At 45.6% G+C, this 26,444-nt stretch overlaps 1 protein-coding gene and 1 non-coding gene across 13 annotated transcripts in view; one reads left to right on the top strand and one right to left on the bottom strand.

Annotated features, from left to right (window-relative positions):
* Itpr1 (inositol 1,4,5-trisphosphate receptor type 1) overlaps nucleotides 1-26,444 on the top strand; it is a 315,448-nt gene that overhangs the window by 51,412 nt on the left and 237,592 nt on the right. The gene's annotated exons all lie outside the window — the stretch shown is intronic.
* On the bottom strand, nucleotides 18,921-18,994 carry Trnae-cuc (transfer RNA glutamic acid (anticodon CUC)). Its single transcript has one exon. It is a non-coding gene; the product is annotated as a tRNA-Glu (tRNA).

Genomic DNA, 26,444 nt, shown 5'->3' with positions numbered 1-26,444 from the left:
GTTTTATGAAAGATTAGATCTCATGTTTTGTTCTTGCATCGTGGTTTTAAGTAGCACTTGATAATTCATCAGATTTATGACTCATTTATTTATATGAATACATAATACGTATGTGCATTTCTTAATCCACTTTAGCCAAGAAGTGATTGCATTTTTCTAAACTTATTTACAGTGGGAAATTCTAACATAAATAATGAAAAGACTAAGCCCCTTATGTTAAAGCCCCCAGATCTCCTAATTCCATTTCCCTCTAGAAGACACAGATTTGCCTTTTTTGATTGTTTCTCAGTGCAGAGTGGCTTCAGAGGACTCTGTCCTGTAGAGAGATCAAGTGAAACTAGAGTTGCTGGTCTGATTTTTTTTTTTTTTTTTTTTTTTTTTTGGTACTGGGGATTGAACCCAGGGTGCTTAACCATTGAGTCAATTCCCCAGCACTTTTTTATATTTTATTTAGAGACAGAGTCTCACTGAGTTGCTTAGAGCCTCACTAAGTTGCTGAGGCTGGCCTTGAACTCATGATCCTTCTGTCCCAGCCTCCTGAGCTGCTGGGATTACAGGTGTACACCATTACGCCTAGCTCGGTGGTCTGATTTTGTTCAGTATTGCCATTTACTGCAGCCTCATGCCTTCGAATGTTACTCAAGCTGTAATATAGCATCCCATCAAAGAAGACGGTCTCTTATGCATGCAGCAACTAGGAATCTTCATCCTTTTCCTACCCAGGTACACAGGCGTGTAAGTCCTTCACCTGCCTCACCTGCATCAGAAACAGCTCCCTCCCCTCCTGAGGCAGCATGATAGGCAGAATATGAAACAGGATACTGGCTGAGAGTTTTCCTTCTTTGCCTTTTTTCTTTCCTTGCTGGGGATGGAACCCAGGGCCTTGCACATAAAAGACAAGTACCCTGTTCTGAGCCACACCCTCTGCCCGCATATGTTGTTGGAAGATGATCCTGAAGACTGTCACATTATTTCACTCTGTTGATTTCAGGTTGCTTATTTATCTACCAGTAAAGCAAAACTACAAGTTTAACTCACTCTGGGTCCTTTTCTGGGTCTAAACCATCCAACCTGTTTTGTTCTCTTGTTGGGGTAATAATCTGATCCTTTCTGAACTCCATCCTCTTTGACTCGGGTCATCACCGGGCAGGACACTGAGAAAGCACAGGCTGAGAGGTTATTAGGAAACATCATTTATTTTTATTCCTCTGATTGGAGTCTTTCCCCCAGCTCAGCTCAGGTTTGTTCTTAGTACTGGATAAAGTGAATAAGACTTTAATCTTACTCTTAAGTGGAGAGACACTGCCAAGATTAGATTGCAGTTGAATTAAAACCAGAGGAATTGGTTTCGGTTAATTAACGGAGAATCACGTCTCGGCGTTCATCTTCAGGTTTTCGCCCTTGTGCTGCGTTCAAAAGCCAAGTTTGGGTTGATGACACATTTGGATGAACTTTTTCCCAGTTGTAGCAATGGCACCCAAGAACAGGTAGAATGAAGAGCTATCCGCATGTGGATGAAAGCGGTACGTTCTTGTCTTTGTAGTAAGCAGTCATTTATGTCTCCTTTCTCTGATGGCGTTTAGCTTTAATTTAGTCCACTGAGTTCAGGAGCTGTTTAATCTCCCTCATGCAGAAAAGAGCTTTCAGCACCTTTTCCTGCCAGCCCGTATGTGACTTTATAAGCTGTACAGGTAGCGATGAATGAACCCTTCGTCCTGTTGACTGGAGTTGTGCCAGTGGCCACCTTCAGTGTTTTTTCAAGGTGACAGGAAAGGCGTTTTATAGGGAAGAATTCTCTCTCAGATCGAGCATGTCATTTTAGGGCTAGGGCTAAGTGACCTTTTACTCTGTAAGAATTGGGAAACCCACATTCTCTCTGTCATAGAAACAAGTTTCAAGTGAGTTCCAAGTGTCATGTTCTTAATACTTGGAATAGGACTCTTGCAATTCTCACCTGATCCCCAAACCCAATTGAGACCATCTGGATTCTTAACGCTCCCTTCTCAGAAAAAAATGACCACTGAAGGCCAAAACCTGTGTGTGTTCTCATGTTACAGGGGACTTGCTTTTCAGGAGAGCAGGGCCTGTTTTTCTTCTCGGTCACTGGAGCACAGATAATACCAGGCAAGTTAGCAGAAAAAAAAATCCTAGCCCTCTTGATTTTTTATCTTTTAGAAATTACTGGTTCATATGATGTTGTAGTTTGCAAATGTTTTATAAAAACCTTGTAAATGCTTCTTTGCAATAACTAGTTTAAATAAATATGATTATTTTTTTTTTTTTGGCAGGGGAGTACGAGGGATTGAACTCAGGGGCTCCTAACCCCTGAGCCACATCCCTAGCCCTTTTTATCTTTTTATTCAAGACAGCATCTCACTAAGTTGCTTAGGATCTTGCTAAGTTGCTGAGGCTGGTTTTGAACTTGTGATCCTCCTACTTCAAACTCTGGAGCAGGTGGGATTACAGACATGTGCCCCCACACCCAGCCCCTAATTATGATGTTTTTCTCAATAGAAAGATGCACCGACAGAAGTATTTAGTAGTCATTCTTTCCCTTTGGTCACCAGAATATTTAAAATTGAAGTCACAGATAACTTAAAAACCTACCAGGTCTGTGTAACCAGAGGGGCTTGAAATTATTTTTCTCTGCCAAAAATAAATAATCAAAGGATTTTTGTGCGTCCTAAGTCCTGGAAGCTCCACATGCACGAACCATTAAACTCATGTTCGCTCGTTCCTTCTTTCCTTCCTTCCTCTATTTTCTTTTTTATTTATTTGTTTGTTTTATTGTTACTGGGGATTGAACTCAGGGGCATTCAGCCACTGAGCCACATCCCTCTTTTGTATTTAATTTAGAGACAGGGTCTCACTGAGTTGCTTAGCACCTTACCTTTGCTAAGGCTGGCTTTGAACTTGGGATCCTCTTGTCTCAGCCTCCCAAACCACTGGGATTACAGGTGTGCACCACCATGCCCGACTCTTGTTCATTTCTTACAAACTTGAGTCTGAAGTTTGAAGTTATTATTATTTTTTTAACCTGGAAGTAGGGGAGAAAACTCTGCTGAGAGACAGAATTGAATTCTGGCGCAGTTGAAGTCTTTGATCCCTCTTCCTGGGTTTCCATCAGAACTTCTGGCTCTTTCTTGCCTGAAACTGTGACCTGGATGCTGAGAAACCACAAATTGTCAGAGTTAGCTATCACTTTCTTTCTCTTGGCCATTTCTCTGCATTTCCTCTGAGAGAAGGGGATAATTTTCACTTAAAAAATGCCCCATTTCGTGCAATCCCGAGGTAGAAGGAAAGTGGATGTTCCTACCACCTGAAAAGCCCAGGCTGGCTGGTTTAGCCCCAGCCCCAGGAAAACAAAGCAAGACTTTCTTCTTGAGACAACCCCTCTCAGTGCCCCTGTTTTCTTTGGAAGACTTTTTTTTTTTTTTTTTTTTTTTTTTTTTTGCTTATGAAATCCTTGTCTGCAGCATTTCCTGTGCCTTCAATCCTTCTTTATAGTTACGACATTCACCTGTCAGTGAATCTGCTAACAACTTGGCACATTCCAGAAAGAAAGCCGTTCTTGGCGGGGTGGACTGCTGGTTTTTAAAAAGTTCCCTAAGGCCCCAGATCTCTCTGAGCAGGGCCGGGTGGGAGCTTCCGACACGTGTGCTGCTGCTCCCCACAGCGGGGGGCACGGGAGGTGCAGATTCCCCAGGGCATACAGCACCCACAGGCGTGCCCTCAGAGCACCCAGTCACTGCCCCTCTGGACACGCCAGGCTCTACCTGATGGGGTCGTGGTGCTGATTTTACAGAGTGCTTCGTGAAAATTGTGTGGTGCCCAGTCCATCATAAATGATTGCAAACTATGGGTGTCCTGGTGCCTGGCACGTGGTAAGTGTCCTTAAGCCACTAAGTGAACCAAAAATCCTTGAAGGAATAATGAGACCAATTGTCTTCAGCTGGGAGCTCATCCATGATGCAAGTGACAACCCTGGGAAGTAAATAGGCCACACTGACTCGCTAAAGATTCAGGTGACTCCGCCAGGACCCCAAATGGCTGCAGAGAGGCAGGAGGCCTGAGCTGAGGTAGTGCCACCTGGCTGCGTTCGGTGGAGTGACCCCCGCTCTGTGCAGAGCTGACCTGGCCGAGTGCTCCCGGGTGCATGTGGCAGGGTGCGGCCTCCTGGAGAAGCAGCCAGCTGTGGCTTCTCACCGTGGAGGTTTGGAGGCCAAGGCCAGGGCTGCAGGGAAGTTACTTTCCACAGCAAGTGTTCCGTTGGTCTCTTTCTGGTCCCGATCTGCATGTAACGAGAAAAAAAGTCCATCTGTCGTTGGCAAGGCAGACAGACTGGGAACGCAGAGAGGGGCTAGGATGGCCGTTGTTACGGGGGGTGCTCTCCTATGTGCCCCTCTTTTGAGGCTAAGAGCAAGAGAGGTGCAGTCATGGAGTGGTTCCAGAACATTCCCTCATGAAAACAATCTTCTGATAACTTCAGTGTTCGGAACTCTTTATGAGGACAGATCTTTCTAATCTCCTCAGCGTGGCCAAGAAACTGTCCATGCTTCCTACTCAGAGAATTTATTTCATGTTTTAATTATGAAGAGTTGAGTAGATGTTTCAGGGTGGACGTGGGTCCTTGCTCATGAGACAAAGTCATGACCGAACCGCCCCTTGGCTTTGGTCAATGACTGAGCACTTATTCAAAAACATTTCCCAGACTCTGGCCATATTCATAGCACATCTGACTGTAGTGCAGTAGATTCGAAAGGAACACCCCATCTGCGGGGCTCACGCAGGTTCTAAAGGCGCCTTCCCTTAGTCCAGTGAGGAATCTGAAAATCGGAGGGGCGAGGGCAAGGCAGAGAGTGAGGGCCCCTACCAACCTTACCCTTTTTTGCATCATCTAAAGCTGCAACTAACCTTTTGCTTTTTGCCGCCTCTGTGTTTTCTGAGACAAGCTCTCTGCTCCTAAACAACTTAACTTTTCACAGAAAAGGTCAGGTCGCCTCTGAGAGTGCCATGTTGAGGCAGGCTTGCTTCCCATCTGGGTCCCCCAACAGCAGAGGTAGTCCTGTTGGTGCGGCCATCTGTTTTGGTTAGGGTGCTCATCACATTTGAAGGAAGAATGGGTGAGACTTTACTGGGTGGTGGTTCATTTCTTGCCTGCCTCCCCTGGTAGGTTGTGAGAGAGGACACCAGGTGCTCTTTCTGTCAGGGGGAGTCTGCTGGGGAGGGGTGATCTTGGGAGTCGGTAACATGGTACGCTCGGCCCTGAGGAGGGGTGGGAATTAAAGTAGAGCGAGAGGGCTTGGGGTAGAGAGGAGAGGGACGTTCTTTTTTTATTATTATTTTTTAAATTTTTAATGTAGATGGACCCAATATCTTTATATTATCTATTTATTTTATTTATTTATTTTTATGTGGTGCTGAGGATCAAACCCAGGGCCTCACACATACAAGGCAAACGCTGTACCACTGAGCCACAACCCCAGCCCCGAGAGGGACATCGGTAAACACCAAATTATAGGACAAATCCGAGGACAGGCAGAGTCCAGAGGTACCTTCTTTTCTAGGTGGACGACAGGGTATGTGATACCAAGGGGTTGATGGGCACCAGATTTTGAAGCTCTTGATTTAGACATTTGGATCTTGTTGTTACTACTAGTATTCATAAAAAAATAAAATAAAATAAAAAAGAGCCTTTCATGATGCCTGACTATGCTAAGCGAATTATATACATTGCCTCATGTAGCCAACAGGGCGGTCCCATGAGATACAGTGGTGGTGTCCCCATCTTCTAAAGGAGGGAACGGAGGCTCAGCCAGTGTAAGTAACTCCCCAGTGTCACACTCAGCAAGTGGCAGAGTTGGTGATGAACTCCGACCCAGGGCAGGAGCAGAGTCCCGCTGATTTCCGCCAACCTGGCACTTTTCCTCGAGGTTGGAAGCAGCGTACCATTCTCGATATTGTCAGAAATGAGCCCAGTGCTTGGCATGTGATGGGCACTCCAGGTTTTGAGATCAGGAGTTTCTGCCCAGTCACAGGTGGGATGGGTCTGGTAACCCTGTTTGTTGGTACAGAAAATAGCCATTATTTTTGTGGCATGAATCAGCTGATATTTTTGGTGCTAGCTGGGTGCCACAGGCAGTTGGAGGTATGGGGGACCCACAGTGGTTGAGTTTGGGGGTGGATTGGCCTGGAGGGGAAGAGGCTTTAGGGCAGCAGGAAGGCGGGGTAAATAGGAGGGAGGATGAGATTGACAGTTGTATCCACGAGAGGGAGGAGGGATGGGCAGCAGAGGACACGGAGCCCGGAGTGTCAGTGCACCCTGGGGTGACTGGCATCCTGGGGTGACTGGCACCCTGGCATCCTGATGGGTGCCAGGGACAGAAGCAGCCTCTGCATGGTCACTGGGAGGACGAGGAGAACGCGACCGTGCTTTTAGAGCAGCAGTTTCTCGTCCTCCTGCTGATGGTGGCTGAGTTGGGTTGCGTTTGTTCATGAATGAGGGTATACATATGCGTCTGACGGCACTCCAAGAAAGAAGCAGAAATGGCAGTGAAACCAGGAGCCGTTGCCCGTGTGCTGTGGGCAAGGCCATTCTCTCCCGTGAGAGCTCACGGCGCTGACGAGGAGCCTGGGAGAGGAGAGCTCGATCCGGGGGGTGGGACTGTGCCCACGCCGGATGCGCCTCCATCTGGCACCGGCTGTGCTTTTGAAGCAACGCGCCCTGTTATGTTGGGTTCCTGGTAAATACTTAGCAGGGTGAGAGTGCTGAAGAATTCAGTGTTTTCGTTTGTAGAAAGCACCAGAGTCCCATGATCAAAGTCAGGGCCCTGGGGGAGTGGAGTCGGTCTCCCTGCCTTTTTGAAGGTGAGGAAACTGCCTTGACTGCACCCAAGCTAGGTGTCGTTAGTTACTGCAGGGTGCAGCCTGGGTCCATGCTGATCGGGTTTTGGTGTGTATCTTCCCCAAACAGTTCCTTTTCATTGGAAGACATACAGAAATGTATGCAAAGGTACAATTCTGTGAGTTTTCTTAAAGCTGTGATTACTTTCTGCATCTTGCCCTTTTTACCTGGGAGAACTTCTCTATAGCTTTCTTCTTTTTATTTTATTTTTTTGCAGGGGCGTTGATGTCAGTGCCCACACATCTGCCGCTTGGTTCTTTTTAGTTGTTCAGGATTATTCCATAGTATGGATATACCAGATGGTACTTATTTCTTCTCTCTCTTTTTTTTTAATTTTAGATGTTGATAGACCTTTTTTTTATTCATTTATTCATATGTGGTACTGAGAATCGAACCCAGTGCCTCACAAATGCCAGGCAAGCACTCTACCGCTGAGCCACAACCTCAGCCCCTTATTTCTTCTCTTAATGATATACATTTCAGTTGTTTGTTTTTTACTGTCATGAATAGCATTCCCAATTTACTGAGCAAAAAAATTGCACAGGCCTTTCTCTCTGCCTGTGCTGTTCTAAATGCTGTGTGAATATTAACTGATGCCATCTTTGTATTATGCATTATGAGGTTTGTCTGTCTTACAGGAGAAGAATCAGGGGCAGGGAAGCAGTTAAAATTTGCCCTGTGTCCAGTGACTTGAAGTCCAGATTTGAACCCGGGCAGCTTGGCTCCAGCTGCCGTTCAGCAGTGAGAACCTTTGCATAATTTCTTATGCAACTGTGCAGATGTTTCTGTGCGATGGGTAGCAGAATGATGGAATTAACAGAGAAACTTCTTTCCTCATCTTTTTTTAAAATGAACTTTATGTTTTAGAGCAATGGTAGGGTCTCGGAAAAATGGAGAGGAAGGTACCAAGATTTCCCAGGAACCCCTTGCCTGGCCCCCAGCCTCACTCATGAGCCCCAGAATTGGAACGTCAGTGGCCCTGCACGAACCAGTGCATAATTAACGACACATTATCACCTTTCATTGGGGTTCACTCTGAGTGTTGCACGTTTGGTGGGTTCGGACAAATGGACACGTATCCTGCTTACAGTTTCAGTGCTCAAAAGCTCTCTGGCTCTGCCTCCCTCCCTCCCAACTCCTGGCAACCACTGATTTTTTTAACTGTCTCTGTAGCATTGCATACTCCAGAATGTCCGAAGCCTTTTCAGGTCGACTTCTTTCACTTAGGGATACACGTATAGGTCCCCTCCACGTCTTTCTGTGGTTCCATAAGTCTCTTCTTTTCAGCACTGAGAAGTATGTCATTGTTTGGATGGACCCCAATTTATTTTTCCATTCACTAACTGAAATACAGGTTGCTTCCAAGTTTGGGCAATTGTGAATAAAGCTGCTGTAAATACCCACACGCAGGGATTTGTGTGGATATGTTGGGGGCACCTATGGGTAAATACCGCAGATCTTCAAGGAAGCATCTTAATGGAAAAATGGCCAAGTGTCCAACCCAAGGTGGCTCCTGAGCGTTGATAATAATGTCAGTGACTAGCCTTTATTTGACATGCGCTCAGAACTTTATGTGCATCATTTAGTCCTTAAGGCATCTGGTCAGACAAATTCTTAAAAGAAACAACATGGTAGTAAGATCTTTGTGGTCCCCGATCAGATGGTCACTGGGACCTGGAGCCTCACCTCTAGCTCTCAGTTGAGCGTCCTTTTGGTGTGTTCACTTGGGCTTCCTTTTTGAGAGGTGGGAGTGCCAGGGGTTGAGCCCAGTGACCCTTTACCACTGAGCTATACCCCCAGCCCTTTCTTGCTAAGTTGCCAAGGCTGGTCTTGCCATCCTCCTGCCTCCGCCTCTAGAGTCGCTGGGATTACAGGCACACACCATCACACCTGTCTTGGGTTGCCCTGCGAAGAAATCTGTTGGCTTTCTCTTTGGACTTCTAAATAGTGAGCTGTGACTTTGTAGCTTAGAGGATATTGTATTTCTTTAGCATTTGGAGTTAAGTTTGCAAAGTTAAATAATTCTATTTGGGTCTTCTTTTTCCTCCTGATTATTTTTGGAGATTTTATGCTTTTCCCTCTGTGTTAGTTATAACGCAGTGATACGAGTCAAAGCCCAGATAGGGGTAGAGGTATCCCCAGTTCTCAATGTAAACGTAAGTTAAGGAGTGTGGTTATTTTAGCACTCACTCTAAATTTACTGAGAGTCATAAATTCATGACGCAAATTCATCTAGTTTAAAGTGAGTTGTATTGTAATCAGATAAGCTGCTTTACTCTCCTTACCATCTTTTTTGTTTCCTGCAAGAACATTCTCCACTCCTCCTGAATAAGTTTATAATAGTATTTGGACCATCCTCAAACTGGCCAGCGTCTCAGTTCATTTTAAAAGCTGGAAAAACATGCTTTGGAACAGATGTTCTGAGTGAGAATTTTTCTTTCAGTTGACAGGTTTGGTTTGTGTAAAATGTAGGCGGAGGTTTAATTGGAAGTAAACTTATTCCAGTAGACTGTGTTATATGAGGAAAAATGGGGGAAAAGTTGAGGATTCTTCACAGGGCAGGGAAAAAGAAAAGCAATTAGAAACTCCAGGAAAACCAAAAACTGAGCTAAAGAGGAAACGTATACTTGGTATGCATTAAACAGTCACAGAGCTTATAGACAAAGCAAGAAGCTCAGGGTTAGAAATAATGCTAATCAACCTTGATGATATAAAAAGAAAATTATGGAAGACATAGATGGTAAGAGATGAAAAGATGGAAAAAGGTGGAGAGGGTCACTAATAATCTCAAGGTTGAGAGCTCCTATAGAGAAGCAATAGGAAAAGCACTGAATATTTTTAAAATAAAAAGGAAAAAAAATGCATAGAAAAGAAATTACCAACATAATCATTTTAAAAGAGGAAAACAACTGCTAAGAAATAACAAATAGTTAAAAAGTACGTCTTCTGGAGGAAAGGACTCCTGTATAGGTCAAAGATTATTGCTTTCATTTTAGAATAATTTGATCAAATAAATTTTTTTTCCCCAGGGGGAGTTTCCAAATCCAAAAAATAAATGTATCCTGGTGTATCCTGGTGGACCTACCAGCCCTAATGGTGTTCTGCATTTTACCATTTTTGTTTCTTGTCTTTTTCTTGGTACTACATATCTTAAAAAACCCAATCATCTTGCTATTTTACTCCCGAATGCTTCCAAATGCATCTTAGAATAAAAGAGATATCTACTTAAAAAAAGGCGTCTACTTAATCACAATAAAATTACCAATCTCTTAATATTACCATATTGAATTTTCTTTGAAGACATTTATAGTTAATCTGCTCAAATGAATTTCAAACCAAACTTCCTCTTGTATGTGTTATGTCTTTCAAGTTTCATTTATGTCTCTTGTAATATAGAATAATAGTACTCTCTCCCTTATTTCATGCCATTAACTTACTGAATAATATTTCATTGTAAAAATGTGCACCTATATTTGATTATAACTTGTAATTAAAAAAACTTGAATTAGATTTAAAAATTCAAAGGTTAAAGAGTATAGACTATATATATTTAAAATCCTAAATGACAATGCACCTACTGTATAAAATATTTTATGTTGAAGAATATTATTTTTATGGTAGTGGCATGCCCATTATGCTATAAAATGCTTTAAATGTAGATTTATTCTAAACAAAATCATAAGGTGAATCAGTAAAGTAATTACTATTAAAAAATAAAATCCTTATTTTGTTCTCCCTAAGCTGAACTGTACTTTATTAAAAATTCCTTTTCAGTGACTTAAATGTAATCATCTCTAATGCAGGCACTTTACTTAGCAATTATTTGGGCAGGATTCTTCACTTATTTAAAAAATTTTTAAAAAATTTTTACAGACTGCATTTTGATTCATTGTACACAAATGGGGTACATCTTTTCGTTTCTATGGTTGTGCACGATGTAGATTCACACCATTCGTGTAATCATACACGTAAATAGATAGGGTAATGATGTCTGTCTCATTCCATCATCTTTCATACCCCCGCTCTCTCTCATTTCCCTCTGCATAATCTAAAGTTCCTGGATTCTTCACTTATAAAGTTGAATAAAAAATGCTTGTTCTCCAGGATATTCAGCCTCATTAGCAAGGCTGTGGACTTCCAAAGCATTCTGCCGTGTGGAGTTGCAGTTGTGTTGAAAGCTAGCAGTTAATGGAGTCCTTATCAGGGGCTAGTCCCTCCTCCAAAAGCTGTTAAGTGTATTGTTTAATCCTAACCACAGACTGCAGGGGACTCTACCTGAAGCCAGAGGAGGTTAAGTTATATTGCATAGGATGTCCAAGCCAGTACATTACTCAGCCTGTCTAGGAACAGTCCTGCTGATCTCTGTCAGCAATCTGGATCAAACCTCCCCCTTGGGAGAGGTTCCCCTCCCTGCCTATTAGACAGCATCCCCTCTGGGTTCCGAGCATGGGCTCTGCACCTGACTGCTTGGTTTTGACCCTGGCTCTCAATAGTTCTGTGACTTTGGATGAGTCACCTGACCTTGAAGTATCTCAATTTTCCCATCTGTAAAATGGAAATAAAGCTCCTGCTTCACAGGATTATTATGAAGATTGAATGACTTCACATTTGCACAGACCTTGAAACAATTCCTGGCTCATAAATAAGTTTTTAAAATGCTTGAGAAACTGTGCCCTAGAAATACTGTACCTGGCATATGTATGTATGGATGGATAGACAGATGGGATGGATGGATAGATGATAAGATAAAATGGGAAGCATGTTTTGTACCACTTTCCCCTCTCTTTTATCAGTGAAGGGAACCCCTTGGTAAGATTTTCCATCAGGTCCAGAATATTTAAAATTGTAATAAAACTTTACTGGTGATATTATTTATGAAATATTTTACTTTATAAAAGTTTTGTTTTCTGTATTTCTTATTGGTGCATTACAATTTTATATAATGGTGGAATTCTTTGTTACATATTCATACATGCACATGACGAATTTGTAGTTTTCTTTTCTGTTGTTTTTTGTCTTGGTACCAGGGATTGAACCCAGGGGCTGTTAACCACTGAATCACATCCCAGCCTTTTTTTATTTTATATTTTATTTAGAGACAAGATCTTGCTAAGTTGCTTTGGGCCTTGCTAAGTTGCTGCGGCTGGCTTTGAACTTGTGATCCTAAGTTGCTAAGGCTGGCTTTGAACTTGTGATCCTCCTGCCTCAGCCTCCCAAGTTGCTGAGATTACAGACGTGTGCTAATGTGCTGGGCTAGATTTCTTAATGATCATTGTTCATAGCTCTTAATGATCAATGTTTATATCACCTTCCAACCACTTCTTTTCCATGTAGAGCGAAACAGAACTGGGTTTGGACTTTTCTGTCAAAGAGAAGGGAAAAAATCTTAGTCATCTTACAGCTTTCAAAAGTCTTCCTGAAATGTCCTAGAGGAGCAGATTAACTCTAATGTGTGGGTGGTAGATGCAGTCATTTGGCCTTTGCCACGTAATCTGTCCCCAAGGTCTCATGAAGAGAGGGAGAGGTGACAGTGGGTTGTGATAAAGGGACTTGTGTGGTTAGCGATTACTTGAGAACTCCTGTCGGGTTCCACTTTTTTGTTTTTTAATATTATGAATTTTACTACTACATAATTGCTTAGAGTCCAGGAGACTGAACCCTTGGAGACCAGCGAATTGCTTCTAGGTTTGCAGGTGGATGCTTGGAAGAGTCTGACTCTTGCCTTCACTCTGGCCTTCATGGATCCTTCTGGAAGAAGTGTACTTGGGATGGAGTCTAGAATCATGTCCTTAGTGTCTCTTGACCCCTCCTCAGCAGCTTACCTGACTGACCCTGCTGGTGTCCTGTGTGTTTGTAAGAGCTGGTTGGTTTGGGATAAGGAGTCTTGGATGGGGACATGATCTGCTTGGGTTGCCAGGTGCTTCTGCCTGTAACTGTTGAGCACGGAAGTGAAATTCCATCTTCTCTAACAACTCCCTCATCGAGAAGGACTATGTGGAGTTTCCCATCTTCTTCCTTCACTCTTCCAAAGACATGACCAGTTCTTGGCACTGATAATGACCATGTGAGAGGGTAACTATGATCGCCCAAGAAATCCTAGCTTTATTTGACTGACTTTTTTTTAATAATTTGAACTTTACAGATATGGAATTATTTAGAATTTGAGTACTAACAACCAAAAGTCATTAAAGTGCATTTCCAGATTCTTACTTAATAACTTTTTAGGGGTTCCAGTGTGATACACTGACTGAAAAGAAGAAAAAAAGAGGAGAAATTAAGCTAATTTTATCTCTGATTTGGGGGGGGGGTTTCTGGGATGGATTTTGTACAGTGCTAAATTTCCCAAGGAACCATTTTTTATTTTCGTTACAGCACTGGTTTTGTAATGCTAATGGTTCAGTTCGAGTAACATAAAGGATTTTAAAAAAAATTAATGTGTGTTAAAAGAACATGGACTGTAGACCTGCCCATAGCTCTTTAAAAATGTAAACAGATAACCTTTTTTGTGTTGTTGTTAGTGTTCTTTTTTCATTTTTTTCTTTTTCCTCAAAAAGTCACATTTAAGATTCAGGATGCCTGATTTCCTTAGAGAAGCATTTTAGACAAGTTAAACTGAATGGCTCCTTGGTCGTCGGCATTCACCCTTGCTTACTTTATGAACCATGTAAAAGACTGGGATTTAGATACCTCTCACCAAAATATCCTGGTATTTTAAAAAATTCTTAATTCCTGTATTTGTATAAGAAAAACTATTAGACCATAATGTCAAGTTGCAGCAACGAGGCTTGCATTTTGGATTTTAATAGTCTCCCGTTTTACCAAAGCTTGCCTTGTGATAACCGTAGATTTTTTGATTTTTATTTTTACTGATAGTATGCAGACAAAAAAAAAAAAAAAAAAAAATACTGAGTGGGTGAAGCAGTTGGCCTAATTGTTTAAACTGAGATTACTTAGGAAAGGATATCTGACATGTTTGTATTACACCGAACAAATTGTTTACAGTAGAGATCATTTAAATGTGCATTACCAATATCTCAGGTTTTACTTTTGCCAGCGCTGTAGGTTGAGATTTTCCAGAATCTTACAATGGCAGCTGCTCGTGGTTCCTCCTTGAATAAACCACAGGACTTTGCACTGAGCTGAAAATAGCTCACCTTTGAAGGTGGTACTCATATATTCATTCAGAAAAACACAAAGTGCTTCCAGGGCACCGTGCACCGTTCTTCTGCTACAAGACACTGATCTCTGCTTCCGCCTTCCTGTTCTTCTGGAGAGCGTGTCATTCTCTAGGTTTGCCCTTCTTCTGAGAGCACCAGTTATATTAGAGCAGGCCCACCCTGCTCCGGTGTGACCTCATCTTAACTACTTACGTCTGCAGTGAATCTCTTACCACATTCTGCGGTGGTTCGTGCCCTCAGAATTCATATAGTGAGGCTGGACACGGTGGCACACGCCTGTCATCCCAGCAGCTTGGGAGGCTGAGGCAGGAGGATCGTGAGTTCAAAGCCAGCCTCAGCAACTTAGCGAGGCCCTAAGCAACTCAGTGAGACCCCCCGTCTCTAAAACAATATAGAAGAGGGTTGGGGATGTGGCTCAGTCATTAAGCACCCCTGAGTTCAATCCCAGGTACCATAAAAAAGAAAAAAAATCGAACAGTGAAAGCCTGAGACCTGATGTCCAATGTCATGGCCTTAGGAAGTGAAGTCTCCAGGAGATGACAGGCCTTGAGGGCGCTGACCCCGTCCCTGGTATGATCAGTGTCCCCTCATCTCTCCACGTGAGGGCCTTGCAAGAAGATGCCACCTATGACCCTGGAAGTGGGCCTTCGCAGGACTCTGCCTTGGCTGGCAGGTCTGTGAGAAAGACATGCTGCTGCAGCTCAGCCAGCTCAGGGTGATTTGTTAGGCAGCCCGAAGGGCTTAGGGCACTGTCTGAATTCCTGGGTGTTCGGACGTCATCCCGGGCATTCTGGGGTGGCGCATTTCAGCCCCTGACAGATGCAGGTAAGCTGGCTAAGCGTACCGGTGCTCACAGGTGGCAAGTGAACAATGCCTGCACATGTCCTGAAGCTGCTGAATCCTGAAGCCAAGACGCCCCTTCCAGTTACAGCAGCCTGTGTTCACTGCGCTCTGCTGGGCAGGAGGCGCCTCACTGAGGGGCTGCCTCAGTCCTTCCTTGGAAGCAGCCCCGGAGGTGGCTCCGTCCTTGTCCTTGCTTTACTTTTGGGGGAACCCAGGAATCTTTGGCTTCATGAGCTCATCAGTTCTGGTGTTCATTTCTGTTTTTCCTATTGATTTTAAACTTCTGGATGCCTGGGTAGCAGTGACGTCTAACATAGGTGCACACCACGCCCACTAAGCCTCCAGGTGAAAGGCAGTTCTTTCTTTTTTTAAAATTTTCTTTTTTTAGTTGTAGAGGGACACATGCCTTTAATTAATTAATTGATTTATTTATTTTTAAATTTTTTTTTTTTTTGCTGTCAATGGATCTTTTTTATTTTACTTATTCACATGTGGTGCTGAACCCAGGGCCTCACACATGCCAGGCAAGCACTCTACTACTGAGCCACAACTACAGTCCCTTGTTTATTTATTTTTATGAGGTGCTGAGGATCAAACCCGGTGCCTCCCAGGTGCTAGGCAAGCGCTCTACCACTGAGCTACAGCCCCAGCCCCAGGGCAGTTCCTTCTCAGTGTTGGGGTGGTTTCTGATCTTCCTACTTCTCCCCTCTGGCCTGCTCAGTGCCTCCCTTGGTCTGTATCCCTGAAAGATCTTACGTAATATACAGCAGGACTGCAGAGATTAATTAGTTAATATTTGTGAAGCACTTTGAAGATGAAAAGCTCATGAACACTTAAATTAAATTTTGCCTCTTAGTGCCAAGAAGTAAACAGCCTCCTTCATTCCTGCTTGGGGCCAGAAAGCGCCTCTGTGCACGCAGCAGAGTGTGTTCCCAAGGTGAGCGGGCTTATTGATGATCTTCCCAAGAGGAGCACACAAGTCGTTATGGATTCTCTTTGGAACTGCGGCAGGTTCTGCAAACTATTAAATGGTGGACTCTCTGCTAAATGGAAGTGGGACTGATACTGAAACGGATTTTAAAAAAGAACGTCTAGGGAATTAAATTGAGTGCAATCCCAGAAATTTAGGGGCAAATGTCAAAGTAGTTTGAAAAGCAAATTCTTATGTTTCCGTAGTCATATCAGTACCAAAATAGACATGATGTTTCTGCACGTTATGGTGTAGGTGTGCTCCTTGTCCTTTTCATCCATTACCAGGTTGGCCTCAGACTTGTGCCAGGAGATGCAGATTGGCCCATGGTGAATCTGAGTGGCATGTTATGGTTTGAATGTGAGGTGTTCCCCCCAAAAGCCCACGTGTGAGCCAATGTGAGAGGGTTCAGAGAAGAAATGATTGGGTTGTGAGAGCCTTAAACCAATCTGTGAAATCATCCCCCGTGGGCTTAACTGAGTGGTAACTGGAGGAGGCGGGCCCTGGGGTGTGGTTTTGGGGTACATATTTGTATCTGGAGAGTGGAGTCTCTCTCTTTGCTTCCTGATCACTGTGATGTAACCTGCTTCCCTCCGCCACCCTCTCCCGCCATGATGTTCAGCCTCACCTCAAACCCTGAGAAATGGAGCCCGCCTTCTATGGACTGGGACCTCTGAACCCATGAGCCCTCAAGTAAACTGTTCCTCCCCTGTCATTGTTGTGGCAGGGTCCTTTAGTCACAGCAGCAAAAAACCTGACACAAACAGTGGTGTGACTTCAGCCCTGTCTTGCCCACGGCCCTTCCTGGTAGCCAGGTTGCTACAGGAGGAACTGCAACCTAACCTCAGATGAACTGCAGAGAAGCATGTTAGGGAGGGAGGACAGAGCCATAAATTCCTAGGACCAACAAAATGTTAAAGTCAGTGACTTGGAAGAACTCGTAAGCCAAACTAAGGACCAGATAGTGAATATATTTTAGACGGCCCTGAAATGCAGCCCTCAAGTCCTGTGTCCAAGCGTTGCTCTTCACAGGAGCAGGTAATGAACCTGCCGACATAGATGAGCAGTATTTTGTTGCATAGGACTTGTTTTCCCAGAATTTATTGACCTTTATCCCAGTCTCCCCTATGAGCTGTTGAATCAGCTTCTCGAACCTCAGCTCTGAGTAAACAGAGAGCTTAAAGATAAGTCATGGGCCGGGGGGTCAGTTGAGCCAGGAGTGAGGCCAGGTAAGGTCAGAGTTCGCAGCCAGGTCAGAGGCGGGGAGGGGGCAGAAATAGCCTGCATTGTTTGGCCCAGGACAGATGGACAGATGGACAGACAGACCCTCGCTGCCACTCTATCACTTAAACGCACTGCAAGAGCAGGGGTTTCCCAAGCTTTTAACCTCCCAGGGAGGAAATCAGGAGAAGCAAAACTGGTTTCCATTGCTCTTGGTGCCAGAAGGAAATCTAGCAGTAGCCAAGGCCCAGGGTGAGTTGGTTGCTGTCCAGAGTCACACAGGTTAGACAGGTGGAAGACCCAGGGAAGGTGTGGGGAACGCAGGTGGGGTGCCTCCTGGAGGTTCGAAGCTTGGGAAACCTGTCTTCCTCTGCTCCCGGCCTCAGCACCCCTCCCCTCACCAGTCTTCATCTGGGTGCACCTCTGGAGCGGGAGGATGGGGAAAGCTGGCCCTGGAACCCTGCGTTGGCCACTTATGACCCGTATGACCGTGAGAAAGTCCTTCTACCTCTCTTGCCTCAGTTTCCTCATCTGTAAAGTGGGGATATTAATAATACCAGCTTCATGGGCAGGTGAGAATTCTACCACTGGGCCGCCAGAGCAGTCCGCTGGGATGCTGTGAGATTAAATGGGATGATACGTGGTGAGAGCCGAGGGTGTGACTTGTGATAGGTCCACCTAACGGAAGGAGTGAAGAATCTTTCAGTTCTGACTTAGGTAGCATTGGACAGCCTCATTCGTTCTTATCACTGGTTTTCTGTAGTTATTCCTCTTTCTTTAATCTCGTCTTGTAACGGTAACGATAAGGAGAAAAGTTCCGATGGCTAATAGGTTAACTCCTGGTTGAACTCCTGAGTGAGATGCTGCAGGTTGGAAGTGAGAAGATAAAGCCCGAGAAGATAGATGCCTTTTCTTGTGGAACTTAAATTTTTGTAGGAAAGGAGACATGCCAGCAGGGATTGCCGTGCAGCGTAGAAGGTGCTAGACACAGGCAGAAAGCACCGTCGGAGCTCGGAAAGGAAGACACTGGTCCACCATACGGAGCGGGCCTGTGGGCTGGATCTTGGAGGGCTTCTCAGGGGAGGTGGCGCCTGAGCTCGTTCTTGAAGGCGCGCGTCAGAAGGCAAAACTACAGCAAATTTAGTCGTTGATTGAATTGACTTTTTTTTAAGATTCATGAGCAGGGCGACTCCGTTCTACAAAGTAGAATGAGCTCTCCCATGGGGCAGTAGCAGACCGGTGGGTATTGTCAAGCGAGCGAGGAAACAGAATAACAGAGGAAAGGCTGATTGGTTCGCGTCACATAACGTCAGATTCCTTTTTGGTAAGGTTCCAAGCAGAGAGACTTCCTTATCGAGCCAGGTAAAGTTGGTTGGTTTGGAGATTTGGTTATTCGTTCCCCTGCTCCGTGATTTCTTTGAAGGTCAGATAACCAACCTAGTTCCAGCCTGGTGGTGTAGGCCTTTAACGCGAGTGACTCCATTTTTGTTTGGTCTGTTGGGCCTACGGCAGGAGCTGCGTCCACAGCAGTCAGGTTTTCTTGTTTAACAGGCAGAGGTTGGATGATAGAATACTTACCATCCCTCCCCCAGTGAGCACAACTTGTCTGGTGGGAAAGCTGCCCATTAGCTTTCCAGGTATGCGGTCACTGGAGATCTCGGCCAGACAGTGCCGTGGGGTGGGGGTGGGGAAGTCTGAATGCAGGGACCTGAGAGGGGTAAGATCACCTGACGTGGAGTTGTGCTAAAAATGAGGGACAATGTTTTAGGAAACAGCAGAACCAAAACCCAGAAGAAACTTTGTTTTGCGGTGCTGGGGATTGAACCCAGGGCCTTGTGCTTGAGAGGCAAGCGCTCTACCAACTGAGCCACATCTCCAGCCCTCCAGAAGAAACTTCGATGTGATCCGCAACAGTCGGAACTAGTTGTGTCCTTGCTGGTTCTGCCGAGATTCTTTGGGGTCCGGCATGTGTTTCCCTCTTTCCCTGTTTAATTTCCCTCCTGTTCTCCTCTTCCCTTCCATTCACACTCCTTCCATGGAGTTCTGCCAAATGCCCCTTACGTGCCAGGCCTAGGGGATCCAGAGAGCACCGCCTTTCATTCGGTTATGTCGAAAGTCCATCCGGTGACAGTGTGGAAGATAAGTTCCTACGCTTGGTCTCCCACGTGAAATGCCACGTTCGGTTTTCAGATGCGGACTTTCTAACATTACCACCATATGTCCGTGTGTCCGGGTGTTTCTTACGGTAACTGCAACGCTGCAGCTGCTTTACAGCGTCACGAGCGAATCATCGGTAAGGCTTTTATCAGTGAAATCATTTTCCTGACCACACTTGCTCTGGGAAGTAAATTTGTCAAAGCCTCAGTGTGTGAGAGGCTGGTGCCTTGCTGATCATCACCCATGGCTTCTGAAACTCGGATCTCTGGTGGCTGCCTTTTAAAACTTGCTTCAGTCTCTTTTTGTGTATTAAGAGGGATCGTGAAATCCACGATCCCCAAACCGGGAAGCACGGAGCCCGTGTGTCTGCCAGCCTGGGTCACACAGCTGTTTGAGGGGGTCTTTAGAAGGGCGCGTGGACACTTTGGTATTTGGTGTGGGGCTTTGAGCTCATCCTGGGAGTTGCAGAGTTTGGGAACTCAGTTCTCAACCTTAGGCTTTGTTCACCTTGAACTCCAGCTGTGGTTTCTGAAGATGAGCAGTTCAGTGCCTTCATGCGTGTTCTTTTGTTGTTGTTGTTCTTTTTAGTTTTACAGGGTGCTGGGATGTATTTTTGCATATCATACATACAAGAGTATCGCTTCCCATTCTTGTGGTGGTACATGATGTGGAGAAGGCTGGTCATGTATTCATGTATGAACACAGGAAAGTGATGTCCCATTCATTCTACCGTCTTTCCCATTCCATTCCCCCCCCATCCAATCTGGTGAACTTCTACTCCTCCCCCACCACCTACTGTGAGTCAGCATCCACATATCAGAGAGAAGATTTGGCCTTTGGTTTTTGGGGATTGGCTTATTTCACTTACCATGATGGTCTCCGGTTCCATCCATTTACTGGCAAATGCCATAATTCCATTCTTCTTTATGGCTGAGTAATATTCCACTGTGTATATGTATCACTTCATGCCTGTTGTATTATGTGTTTCTGAATGTCTAGGAAAGATCTGAAGATAATTATATTCAGGTTCAAGGAAAGACCTTTCTGTGGGGATTTAATATTTTTGAACCGTTGGCTGACCAAGAACTGATATTTACCAATATTTTGTGTTAATGGGTCTCTGGTATAACAGGTAAGGGTTATATTGCTATTTGTTTCATCTCTTCTCCTAGCTCTTGAGCATCTCCTGGATTTGGATCATTGCATATCACTGAGCTACAACCCCGCTCTCCCCTGTATTAATTTATTTATTTGTTACCATAGCTGGGACACATAAGCCTATGTCATCTTGATCTGTTCAAAGCTCTAACTTTTGCTTTATCATTGGTTTTTTTTTTTTTATCATCCATAGTTGGCCGTTTTGGGGTGTCAGTCATCCTCCCTTGTCAGTGGGGATAACTGTGGATAGACTAAAGGTCGATGGCATCTCATCAGTGTTTGCATGTATCAGTTGTCTTTGCCTCACAGCCATTACAACACCTCGTGGGCACACAGCAGGTGTTCATGGCTAACGCATCTGGGGTCACAGAGACGTTGCTGACCTTGCATGAGCCTGTCCACGTGCATGGGGGCTGCTGGATGCTGGACGGGGCAAGGTGCCTGGGTGACTTGGCCGTGCTCCCCGTGGCTCTGTTCTCCCGGTGGTTCTAGAGAGCGAGGCTCAGCACACAAGCCCGTGAAGCCTCTGCTCATGTTGTTCTGCTGACCTCAGCTTGTCACTCGGGCCGAGTCCACAGTCAAGGGCAGAGCAGGCCACCCCACCTGTGCTGGTGAGGCACTGCCAAAGTCCACGCGGAGGCCCTGGGTGCGTGGAGGAGTGAAGATTAGCCAGATGATGCCACGCATCTCCCGAGAGTTGGAATTTTGACTGAGAACAGTCGATTTGACTCAGCACCACATGTGTGAGCTCGTTTCCTCAGGGATTCATCAGGGATTGCTTGGTGGTAGAGAACAGAGACCTAGTCAAGCCGGCTTTAGGATTACTGTACACGTAACAGGCACAGGAATATTTTCCTGCTGGAGAGGAGACCGCGTTGGTCTCACCAGACCTGGGACTGGGGAGCTCTTTTCTTTTGTCTGTGAGAATCTGCGTACCTCTGTTCATCTGCGATCCTCCCTCTCTTCCTTTCTCTCTCTCATGACTCATCGTGGCCACCTCAATCCCAATTCTTCACAGCCTTGTGGCTCAAACCCCGACTCTGATCTCACAGTCTGCGACTGATTCCTGTCTCAGAATCTTGGCTCATGGACTGGCTATTCCTGGATTGCTCTTGAGGAGGGCTGACTCCTCCATCTTCAGCTCTTCCTTCTCCATTCCCGATCTGGTCCTGATGACTCGAGTTCCGTCCCCACCTAGACTTCTCCCTTGAGCCCCAGACTCTCATGTAACGGATCCTCTTCCTCATCTCCCCTCGGATAGATCTTGTGGGCTTCTCAGACTTCTACCACAACGGACCACTTGATTTCCTCCTCCGAAGCCAGCGTCTCCCAGTCTTCTCCCAGTAAATCGCCATTTACGGAGATGTAAGGAAATCTCCCAGTCCCAAGCATTTTCTTTGTTCCGGTGCTGGTCACGGAACCCAGGGCAGGTGCTCTGCCACTGAACTACACCCCCAGGCCCAGCTTAAGCATTTTTGAGTATACAGTTGAGTAGCGTGAAAAATGTTCACATTTGTATGAAAAACACCTCCAGAACGCTCTGATCTTGCAAATCCGAAACTCCATGTCCAATAGACAGTTCCCCTTTTACCCACTTCCTGGCCCCTGGTAGGTACAATTTACCTTCCGTTTCTAGAATTTTGTCGGCTTGAGCTACTTCGCGTAAGAGGAGTCACGTGGTATTTGCGTTTCTTTGGTCGGGCTGTTTCGCTGGTTGACTCCGCAGAGTCGATCTGCATTGTGACATGTGGCTGATCGTGTCTTTCCTGACTTCTCTCTCTCATCCCCTAATCCAGTCCCTCAGCAAATCCTCCTGTTTATATTCAGATTACGTCGACATCTGACTGATCTCCTCTTGTCCGTCAATGCCACCGTTTTCCTAATCACTCTTGGCCCCTGCCTGGCCATGCCACTCGTCTCCTACCTGCTGGCATCCTCGCCCCCGCAATCCATGCTCTACTGAGCAACCAGAGTGATATTTTAAGAACTACACTGAATCTTGTCACTCCTTGGCCTAAAACCTTCTAGTGACTCCCATCACACTGAAAAAAAAAAGTCCAAAGCTGTCCCCTTGGTTTATAATGTCCTAAAAGATTCTGATCCCTTAGTTCATCGGCTTCAGTCACGCTGGTTTCCTACTGGGCCTTAAACACACTAAGGCTGTTTCTGCCCCAGGGCCTTTGCACTTGATATATTGCAACCTGAGCAGCTTTATTCATGGACACTTGATTGATTCACACTTTCCCTTCTTTCAGGAGCTGCTCAGCTGTGACCTCTCCAAAGAGACCTTCACAAAATCCTTGCTCTAAAAATACTCACCCAGATTACTCTTCTCTTACCCTGTTTTCTTTTGCTCCAAGCACCCCAAGCCCCTTCCTGGCCGCATCCTGTTTCCATTTGTGATTTTCTCACTGGCAGTCTCCCCCAAAAGCATGTAAACCCCAAAAAGGCCGGAATTGCATCTCAACATCTGAAAGAGTGAGTAGTCCTTAGAAGGTAAAAGAATGCTTTGTGTCCTTGCATCTCAGCTGCGCGGCCATCATGACGGAGACGCCTCGGGTAGACGTGGTGCCCTAGGTGGGGTCATGTCCAAGGCAAATGCCTCCAATCCAGGCCTCCCGCTCCCAGCGGCCTTCTCCAGCTCTTGTTGCTTTGTGAGCCGTCGCTCCCGACGAGGTCGGAGTGGGAAGGGCAGCTGCCTCCTCCAAGCTCAGGGAAACACAGCGCGCAGGGAGGGACGGGAAGTGCCTGTCTCTGTCCGCTTGGCCCCAGAGCACCCTTCCTAACCGCGTCCTGGCTGCTCTCCATTACCTGCAATCACATTTCCTATTGTACAGTGAGGACAGCGCCTCATTTGCACAGTGAATGCTGGAAATGGGCATCATAACTCAGAGCCAGGCCTTCCTGCTGCAGGGGAGATGGTCTGTGGACAAGTCTGTGAATGACATCATGGAAGCTTCTATCCTTCTCATAAAGGATGCCAAAATATCGAAAACAACAACAACAGTGGGCTTTTCCTCCCGGTTTGGGATGTTCCTGGCATCCTCCTACCTGCTTCCCTGAACTTGGGGAGCTCTTGGATCGGAAGCACGTGTGATAGCTGGGCTTACGATGAGGTTAGTGCTGACAGAAGCGTTGCTTCATCTGAAGGAGCTGCACACACCGGTGACCAGAGTCCTTGTGCCTTAAGTGGTCTCCCTTGCCATGCAGGAGAGCTTCCGATGCGTCGGCAGTGTTAGGGGATTGGGACGTCGTTGTCTCTGCCAGTTCACGCCGCCTCATGGCCTTGAGCCATGAGGTCTTACTGGTCTGTTAGAAGAAATGGTTTTTAAATAGGGTTCCTGGCACCTGGGGTCTTTGAGTAGGTAGCCAGGGGTCTGTCAACGCAAGAGAGTCAGAGATACGACTTCAGGTGCCATGGGAGGGGCAGCCCTGGCGTGGACGTGGTGTTCAGTTCTTTGGTCGGGGCACTTACATAAGTGTGTTCATTGGTGAAAATTCAGTTCTCTACTTAGGATTTGTGTACTTTTCTCCATGGATGAACAATAACTGAAACCCAAGACTGTGTATCTAGTGGCTGATGTGTTGTTATTTTGACATATTTAATATCCAGAGCTTACAGTGACCTTGTAGGGAAGGTGATGTGGGTCTGTGTAAGAGCGGTGGGGTAGTCATGGCTGGAAATATTGACCCCTCTATTTTTTTCTTTTTTTTTTCTTTTTTTTTTTTTTCGTGGTGCTGGGGATTGAACCCAGGGCCTGTGCTTGTAAGGCAAGCACTTCACCAACTGAGCTCTCTCCCCAGCCCTGACACCTCTTTTAAAAAAAATGTTAGCCAGCTCTGCAAGAGGTTCATAGTCTCAGAACTATGGGGCACAGAATGGTTTCGGTTGCTTCTTTTCATCGTAGTGAATGAACAAAATTACAATAGTAAGTAGCAAGCTTTACAAGGTGGTATGGAAGGATTGACTGTAAACACAGTGGAACACACTGATGGACAGGGCCCAGGCTGCTGGGCCGTTAGCGTAGAGAGGACCCCGGTTGGCTTTGGGATCATGGGTTCTGGACCTGAGGGTATGGAATATAGAAATGCCCTGGTGGTAAGTGGAAGGTGTTGGTTCCTGGGTTCCAGCCCTGGGTTCTGTGGGTGTGGGTGGACCTGGAACCAGGCTGTTCACAAGCAGGCGTGGGCGGAACTGTGAGAAGGGATGACTGGGAATTTCGGTAGAGAGAGACGATGGTGGAAGGCAAATGCTTGGAAGGAGAAAACCAGCATTCTGTGAGGAGGCAGGCGAACTTCTGAGACAGAAAAAGAAAATTTGAACTAGGAGGAGGGGAGGTGGCAAGCACTAGTTTGGAGGGATCGGTGGTGGGACAGGTTCCGGCAATTGAGCCTGTTCTCCATGGCTGCTGGGTTGTGTGCTGGACATTTTATTTTAGGATGAATGAGGTTGACATTTAAGTAAAAATTGGGCTCCAAAGGAATCTTCCTCTTCAGACCTCAGAGCTGGAACAAACCTGATGGATAAGCTGCTTGTTCCACCCTGTCATTTAGGAGACACGGGGACACCCAGAGCCAGGGAAGTCACTGCTGAGGAATCCGCAGAGATTTGGCTAAAAATCAGGGATTTCTTGATGAGTAATTGTTTCACCTATTTCTTCATTCATCACACGCTTATTGAGCATGTACCTACTGTGTGCTCAGGATCCTACTGTATAAAAACGAATGAACAAAAAAACTCTTTGCCCTCATGGAGTTTGAAGTCCACTGAAGGTGTCAGTAGAGGAAGTAGAGGAACTCTTCCTAAACAGGTCGTTTAGGAAAAAGCTTCGCGTTCCGCAGATCCCCACTGGTAATATACGATTCATCTGGGGACTTGGGCACACAGTGATAGAACCTCGGGACTCTCCACAGCTGTACTGTGGGGGTCGCAGGTTGCTAGTTGGCCCTGGGTTCCTTCATCCTGTGCAGTCTGCTGGGTTCGTGTGCATGGTGTACAGCACTTTTTCTTGGGTTTTAGTGTACGAGGCTGTCACTCAAGGATCTTAGAAATACAGGCCCTGTGGCTCCGTAGGGAGGGCTAGGCCCCGCATTGCCTCCAAGCCCCGAGGAGTGATGTCGCTGCCAGTAGGTGGACCACTGTTTAAGTCAGCTTCTTTGCTGCTGTGACTCAAAGATCCAATCAGAACACTTGTAGAGGAGGAAAAATTTATGTGGGGGCTCGTGGCTTCATAGACCCCAGTCCATAGAAGGCCGGCTCCATTCCTCGGGGCTCCAGGTGAGGCAGGACATCATGGCGGAAGAGGGTGGCAGACGGAAGCAGCTCATGTGAAGATCAGAAAGCAGAAAGAGACTCTGCTCTCCAGATACAAAATATGTACCCCAAAGGCACACCCCCAATGCCCACCTCCTCCAGCCACACCCTCCCCTCCTTCACTTACACTCAGTTAATCCCATCATGGGATTAATCCACTGACTGGATTTCATAACCCATTCATTTTCTCTCTGAACCTTCTTGCATGGTCTCATTCATGAGCTTTTGGGGAACATATCACATCCAAACCATAAAAACCACGCTGACAAGCAAGAGTCCAGAGACCTGGAGATTAGAGAGACCTCTCGGATCACTCACAAACTCCTGAGTGATAGTTTGGTTTTCCTTGGTTTTGATCAACTGACTTGTATTTTTTCAGCTTTGTCATCACAAGGTACTCTATATGTAATAGCTTGGAATAACAAGGTGCTCAATAATTACAAAAATAGTTTTGCCATTGAGATTTGTCCAGGAAAATGACTTCATAATGGAAAGTCTCTAACCTCCAATTCCTTTTGACCTCATGGAAAAAATTATGATATCATTTTCAATCAAATAAGATTTTGAGTTCATTAATTGTCACATTATAACAGAACTGACTGTAATCCCAAGAATGACAGTTATAAAGGAAATGAGATGGTTGATGGGGAGTCGGTATTGGGGTACCGTAAGTACATTTGGGTGGCGCCATCTTGGTTT

This window comes from Sciurus carolinensis, chromosome 19, assembly GCF_902686445.1.
Source record: "Sciurus carolinensis chromosome 19, mSciCar1.2, whole genome shotgun sequence".
Classification (NCBI taxonomy): Eukaryota; Metazoa; Chordata; class Mammalia; order Rodentia; family Sciuridae; genus Sciurus; species Sciurus carolinensis.
This window is presented reverse-complemented; position numbering and strand designations above follow the sequence as displayed.